Source organism: Macaca mulatta, chromosome X, assembly GCF_049350105.2.
Source record: "Macaca mulatta isolate MMU2019108-1 chromosome X, T2T-MMU8v2.0, whole genome shotgun sequence".
In the NCBI taxonomy this organism is placed as follows: Eukaryota; Metazoa; Chordata; class Mammalia; order Primates; family Cercopithecidae; genus Macaca; species Macaca mulatta.
In genome coordinates, this window is record NC_133426.1 from 73941012 (window position 1) to 73949442 (window position 8431).

Consider the following 8431-nt stretch of genomic DNA (forward strand, 5'->3'; position numbering starts at 1 on the left):
CAGATTCTCCAAGGTCAAAATGAAGGAAAAAATATTAAGGACAGCCAGAGAGAAAAGCCAGATCACCTACAAAGAGAAGCCCGTCAGACTAAAAGCAGACCTCTCAGCAGGAACCCTACAAGCCAGAAGAGATTGGGGGCCAATATTCAACACTCTTAAAGAAAAGAATTTTGAACCCAAAATTTTACATCCAGCCAAACTAAACTTAATAGACAAATGAGAAATAAAATCTCTTCGAGACAAACAATTGCTGAGGGATTTCATCACCACAAGGCCTGCCTTGCAAAAGCTCCTGAAGGAAGCACTAAATAGTGAAAAGAAAAACCAGTATCAGCCACTGTATAAACACACCAAAATATAAAGACCAATGACACTATGAAAAAACTCCATCAACTAGTGTGCAAAATAACCAGATAGCATCATAATGACAGGATCAAATTCACACAGAACAATACTAACCTTCAATGTAAATGGGCTAAATGCCTTAATTATAAGACACAGACCAGCAAATTGGATACAGATTCAAGACCCATTGGTGTGCTGTGTTCAGGAGACTCATCTAATGTGCAAAGACACACATGGGCTCAAAATAAAGGAATAGAGGAAAATTTACCAAGCCAATAGAAAGCAAAAAACGCAGGGATTGCAAACCTAGTTTCTGACAAAATGGACTTTAAGCCAACAAAGCTCAAAAAAGACAAAAAAAAAAAAAAAAAAGAACATTACATAATGGTAAAGGGATCAATGCAACAAAAAGAGCTAACTATCCTAAATATATATGCACCCGATACAGGAGCACCCAGATTCATAAAACAAGTTCTTAGAGACCTGCAAGGAGACTTAGGCTCCCACACAATAATAGTGGGAGACTTTAACACCCCACTGTCAATATTAGACAGATCAACAAGACAGATAATTAACAAGAATATTCAGGACTTGAACTCAACTCTGAATCAAGTGGACCTAATAGTCTTCTACAGAACTCTTCAGCCCAAATCAACAAAATACACGTTCTTCTCACTGCCACATAGCACTTATCCTAAAATTGACCACATAATTTGAAGTAAAGCACTCCTCAGAAAATGCAAAAGAATTGAAATAACAGTCTCCCAGACCAAAATGCAATCAAATTAGAACTCAGAAATAAGAAACTCACTCAAAATCACACACTTACATGGAAATTGAACAACCTTCTTCTGAATGACTCCAAGATAAATAACAAAATTAAGGCAGAAATCAAGAAGTTCTTTGAAACCAATCAGAAGAAAGAGATAATGTACCAAAATCTCTGGGACACAGATGAAGCAGTGTTAAGAGGAAAATTTATAGCACTAAATACCCATATCAGAAAGCTAGAAAAATCTCAAATTGAAACTCTAACATCACAATTAAAAGAGCTAGAGAAGCAATAGCAAACTAACCCAAAAGCTAGTGGAAGAAAATAAGGAGCTAAGATCAGGCCAGAACTAAAGGAGATAGAGACACAAAAAACCCTCCAAAAAATCAATGAATTAAGAAGCTGTTTTATTGGGAAAAAAAAAAAAAAAAAAAGGACTGCTACCTAGAGTAATAAAGAAGAAAAGAGAGAATAGTCAAATAGACACAATAAAAAATGATGAAGAGGGCCAGGCACGGTGGCTCATGCCCGTAATCCCAGCCCTTTGGGAGGTCGAGGCAGGTGGATCACGAGGTCAGGAGTTCAAGACCAGTCTGGCCAACATAGTGAAACTCCATCTCTACTAAAAATACAAAAAATTAGCCAGGCCAGGCGTGGTGGTCGGCACCTGTAATCCTAGCTACTCGGGAGGCTGAGGCAGGAGAATTGCTTGAACCTGGGAGTCAGAGGTTGCAGTGAGCCGAGATTGTGCCACTGCACACCAGCCCCTGTGACAGTGTGAGACTCCATCTCAAAAAAAAAAAAAAAAAAAAAAAAAAAAAAAAAAAAAAAAGGTTGAAGCAGATATCACCACTGACACCATAGAAATACAAATTACCATCAGAGAATACTATAAACACCTCTAGGCAAGTAAACTAGAAAATATAGAAAAAATGATAAATTCCTGGACACACACACTCTCCTAAGACTAAACCAGGAGGAATAAGTTAAATCCTTGAATGAACTACTAACAAGTTCTGAAACTGAGGCAGTAATTAATAGCCTACCAACAGAAACAGCTGAGGACCAGATGGATTCACAGCCAAATTCTACCAGAGGTACAAAGAGGAGCTGGTACCACCCCTTCTGAAACTATTCCAAACAATTGAAAAGGAGGGACTCCTGAAGCCAGTATCATCCTGATATGAAAACCTGGAGGAGACACAACAAAGAAAGAAAACTTCAGGTCAATATCCTGGATGAAGATAGATGCAAAAATCCAAAATAAAATACTGGCAAGCCGAATCTAGCAGCACATAAATAAGCTTATCCACCATGATCAAGTTGGTTTCATTTCTGGGATGCAAGGCCAGTTCAATATATGCAAATTAATAAAGGTAATCAACCACATAAACAGAACCAAAGGCAGAAACCACATGACTATCCCAATAGATGCAGAGAATGCCTTTGATAAAATTCAACATCCCTTCATGTTAAAAACCCTCACTACATTAAGTATGGATTTAGCATAGTTCAAAATAATCAGAGCTACTTATGACAAACCCACAGCCAATATCATTTTGAATGGGCAAAAGCTGGAAGCATTCCCTTTGAAAACTGGCACAAGACAAGGATACCCTCTCTCACCACTCCTATTCAACACAGTATTGGAAGTTCTGGCCAGGATAATCAAGTAAGAGAAAGAAATAAAGCATATTCAAACAGGAAGGGAGGAAGTCAAATCATCTCTGTTTGAAGATGACATGAATCTATATTCAGAAAACATCATCATCTCAGCCCCAAAACTCCTTAAGCTGATAAGCAACTTCAGCAAAGTCTCAGGATGCAAAATCAATGTAAAAAGAATCCCAAGCATTCCTTTACACCAATAATAGACAAGCAGAGAGCTGAATCATGAATGAACTCCCACTCACAATTTATATAAAGAGAATAAAATACCTAGGAACATAGCTGACAAGGAATGTGAAGAACCTCTTTAAGGAGAACTACAAGCCACTGCTCAAATAAATAAGAGAGGACACAAACATATGGAAAAACATTCCTTCTTCATGAATATGAAAAATCAATATTGTGAAAATTGCCATATTGTCCAAAGTAACTTGTAGATTCAATGCTTTTTCCATCAAACTACCATTGACATTCTTCACAGAATTAAAAAAAAACTACTTCAAATTTATGTGAAATTAAAGGAAACCCCATATAGCAAAGACAATCCTAAGCACAATGAGCAAAGCCAAAGGCATCATGTTACCTGACTTCACACTATACTACAAGGCTACAGTAACCAAAACAGCATGGTACTGGTACCAAAACAGACATATAGGCCAGTGGAACAGAACAGAGACCTCAGAAATAACACCACACATCTACAACTATCTGATCTTCAACAAACCTGACAAAAACAAGTGATGGGGAAAGGATCTCCTATTCAGTTTAATGGTGCTGGGAAAACTGGCTAGCCAGATGCTGAAAACTAAAACTGGACCCCTTTCTTACACCTTATACAAAAATTAACTCACAATGAATTAAAGACTTAAATGTATAAACCAAAACCATAAAAACCTTAGAAGGGAACCTAGGCAATAGCATTCAGGACATAGGCAAGGGCAAGTACTTCATGACAGAAATGTCAAAAGCAAGTACAACAAAAGTCAAAACTGACAAATAAAATCTAATTAAACTAAAGAGCTTCTGCACAGCGAAAGAAGCTATCATTAGTGTGCACAGGAAATCTACAGAATGAGAGAAAATTTTTGCAGGCTACCCATGTGACAAAGGTCTAATATCCAGAATTTAAATGAAACTTAAAAGAAAAAAACCAAACAACCCCATCAAAAAGTGGGCAAAAAAATATGAACTGACACTTCTCAAAAGAAGACACTTGTATGGCCAACAAACATACAAAAAGAAGCTCAACACCACTGATCAGTAGACAAATGCAAATCAAAACTACAATAGATACCATCTCACACCAGTCAGAGTGGCAATTATTTAAAAGTCAAGAAATAATAGATGTTGGCGAAGATGTGGAGAAATAGGAATGCTTTTACATTGTTGGTGGTAATGTAAATTAGTTCAACCATTGTGAAAGACAGGATGGCAATTCCTCAAGGATCTAGAACCAGAAATGCCATTTGACCCAGCACTCCCATTACTGGGTATATACCCAAAGAAATTTAAATCATTCCACTATAAAGACACATGCACATGTGTGTTTATTGCAGCACTATTTACAATAGCAAAGTCATGGAACCAACCCAAATGCCCATCCGTGATAGACTGGATAAAGGAAATGCAGTACATATACACCATGGAATACTACGCAGCCATAAAAAGGAATGAGATCATATCCTTTGCAGGGACACAGATAAAGTTGGAAGTCATAAAGCTCAGCAAACTAACACAGGAACAGAAAACCAAACACCTCATATGTGGAAGTTGAACAATGAGAACACATGGGCACAGGGAGGGGGACAACACACAACAGGGCCTTTTGGGGAGTGAGTGGTGAGGAGAGGGAACTTAGATGATGGGTTGATAGGGGCAGTAAACCACCATGGCACATATATACCTATGTAACAAACCTGCACGTTCTGCACATATATCATAGAACTTAAAATTAAAATAATACATGTGGGAAAAAGACTTCATGACACTGGATTTTAAATGATTTCTGAATATGACATGAAAAGCAAAAACAACAAATGTAAAAATAGATAAATAGAACTAATATCACAATAAAAAACTGTGTATCAAAGGACATAATCAACAGACTAAAAAGGTAACTTACAGAATGAGAGAAAATATTTGTAAATCATATATCTTACAAGAAGTTAATATCCAGATTATACAAAGAACTATACAACTCAACAACATCAATGAACAACCAACATGATTTTAAAATGTGCAAAAGGCTTAAATAGGCATTTCTCCAAAAAAGATACACAAGTGGCCAATAAGCATATGAAAAGATGCTCAAAACCACTAGTCATTAGGGAAATGCAAATCAAAACTGCAATAAAATATTACTTCACAACCATTAGGATGGATGCTAACTTAAAAAAAAGAAAAACAGAAAATAAAATGGTGGTGAGAATTTGAAGTGAACTGTTGGTGGATATGCAATATGGAGCAACATCTATTAAAACCAGAATTATAGTTCCTCAAAAAATTTGACATATGACTACCATAAGATCCAGCAATGCCCCTTCTGGGTATATATTTACAAGTTTGTTTGTTTTTTTTTTTTTTTTTTTTTTTTTTTTTTTTTGAGATGGAGTCTCACTGTGTCACCCAGGCTGGAGTGCAGTGGTGCGATCTCGGCTCACGGCAAGCTCCACTTCAGGGTTCACGCTATTCTCCTGCCTCAGCCTCCTGAGTAGCTGGGACAACAGGCACCTGCCACCACATGCCCGGCTAATTTTTTTTTTATTTTTATTTTTATTTTTTTTTTAGTAGAGACAGGGTTTCACTGTGTAAATTTCTGGACATATATTTAAAAGTTTTTAAAGCAGGGTATCAAGTAAATATTTGTACAATCATGTCTGTCGAGGCATTGTTCACAATAGCTAAAAGGTGGAAACAACGCAAATATCCATCAATGAATGAATGGCTAAACAAAATATGATACATATATATACAACAGAATATTATTTAACCTTAAAGAGGAAGAAAATTTTGATATCTGGTACAACATGGGTGAACCTTTAAGACATTTTGTTAGGTGAAGTAAGCCAGTCACAAAAAGACAAATATCGTGTGATTTTGTTTTCACAGGGTATCGAGAGTAATCAAATTCAGAAGTAATAAATAGAAGAAAGGGAGCAATGGAGAGTTGATGTTTAATGGGTATAGAGATGAAAGATGAAAACATTTTGGAGACTAGTTATACAGCAATGTGTATATACTTAGCAGTAATAAACTGTACACTTAAAAATTATTAAGATGGTAAATTTTATGTTAGGTGTCTATTATCTCAATTTATTTAAAAAGGCCTTAAAACAATAACTTAACTTTACACTTAAAGTAAATAGAAAAAGAAAAATAAACTGAATGAAAATATGGCAGGAGGAAAGCAATGGTAAAAATTAAAGCTAAGATAAATGAAATGTTCAGAGAATGAAAAAACAATAGAGAAATTGAAAGAAACTACAGATAGGTTCTTCAAAAATAGTTTTTAATTGACAAATGTTTAGCTAGATTGACCGTAATGTCCAGAACTATGTTCCTACTTTCATTTCTGATTTTAGTTAATTGTATCTTCTATATATATATATTAGTGAGTCCAGCTAAATGTTCACAAATTATTTGATCTTTTAAAATAATCATTTATTTGGTTGTATTGATTTCTCTTAACTCATCCTATGAGTCTGACACCAAAGACAAAGACAACAGAAATAAAGAATATTATACACCAATATTACTTATGAGTGCAAGTACAGTAGTCCTTAACAAAAAACTAGCAAATCAAATCCAGTAGAATATTAAAATGATTATAAACTATAACCAAGTGGAATTTATTCTAGGATTATAAGGATGGTTAAACATTAAAATCAGTAAATACAATAAGCAACATTAATAGAAAGAAGGGAAACAAAACACATAATAACTTCAATTGACACACAAAAAAGTACTTGACAAAATCAAACACCCTTTTATAATCAAAGCACTCAGAAAATTAACAGTATTAATATGAAAGAACTTCCTTAACAAGATAAAGGATGTTTATGAAAAACACATAGCTCACATTACACTCAGTGGTGAAAGACTGAAAATGTTTCCTCTAACATCAGGATCTACGCAAGGATTCTCACTCGTGCCACTTCTATTCAACATAGTACTGAAAGTTCTAGTAAAAGCAGTTAAGTGAAAAAAAAAATAGAAGTCATCTAAATTTGAAAGGAAGAAGTAAAATTGTCTCTATTCACAGATGACATGGTCCTATATAGAGAAAAAATTTTTAAAATCCACAGGCACAAAAATCTGTTAGTACAGGAGAATGGTAGAGCAAGATGGCAGAATAGAAAGCTCCACCAATTGTCTCTCCCTGCAAAGACACCAAGTTAACAGCTATCTACAAAAACAAACAAATAAACAAAAACAAAACAAAACAAAAAGCCTTCATAAGGACCAAAATTCTGGTAAGCACTCATAGCACCTAGTTTTAACTTTATACCACTGAAAGGGGCACTGAAGAGATAGAAAACCACTTCTGAATTGCCAATGCCACCCCTCCCAAACCCCCAGCGGCAGCACTTGGTGTGGAAGCATCTCTGGGGGCTTAGGGAAAGAGAACACAGAAATTGTGAAACGTTAAACTCAGTGTTGTTCTGTTAGAACAGTAAAGAAAATCGGACCAAACACAGCTGATGCCTGCCCACAAAGGGAGCATTTAAGCCAGCCCTTGCCAGAGGGGAATCACAGATCCTAAGGGTCCACAAACCTTGCCACTGAGGGCCAACGTGCTCTCAGTCGCTAAGTAAATTTAAAAGGCAGTAGAAACCATAAGAACTGCAACTCTTAGGTGAGTCCTAGGGCTAAATTAGGCCAAAAGACAGTGGACTGTGGGGTATAAGACTGACACACCAGTTGGAGAATCCAAGGGTGTGCTGCAATAACCCCTCCCCCAACTCAGGCTGCACAGCTCATGGATCCAAAAGAGAGCCTTTCCTTCCACACGAGGAGAGGAGATTGAAGATGGGAAGGATATTGTCTTGCATCTTGGATACCAGCTCAGCCACAGCAAGATAGAGAAAAAGTCAGAATCATGAGCCCCGGTTCCAGACTCTAACTCTGAGATGAAATTTCTAGACACACTCTGGGACGTAAAGGAACCCTCTACCTTGAGGAAAAGAACCCAGTCTTGCCAGCACTCATCACCTGCTAACTGAAGAGCCCTTGAGTCCTAAATAGCAAGCAGAGATACCCAAATACTATGTCAAGGGCCTTGGTGAGCCTCTGACACTTGTCAGCTTCAGATGAGACTCAGCATATTACCAGCTGTGGTGGCTATGGGACAAAACTCCTTCTGCTTGTAAAAAACAGAGGGAAGAGTAATGGGGACTTTGACTTGCACCTTAGGAACCAATGCTGCCACAGGCAAGTAGAGCACAAAGCAAGCACAAGGGGTCACTGATTCCAGGACTTGACTCTGGGACGGCATTCCTGGACGTGCCCTGGGCCAGAGGAGAGTGTACTGCCCTGAAGGATGAGTCCCAAGTCAGGCAGCATTCACCACAAGCTGACTTAAGAGACTGGACCTTAAAGGAACATCTGCAGTAGTCTGGCAATACTTCTCATGGCCAGGTGTGACAG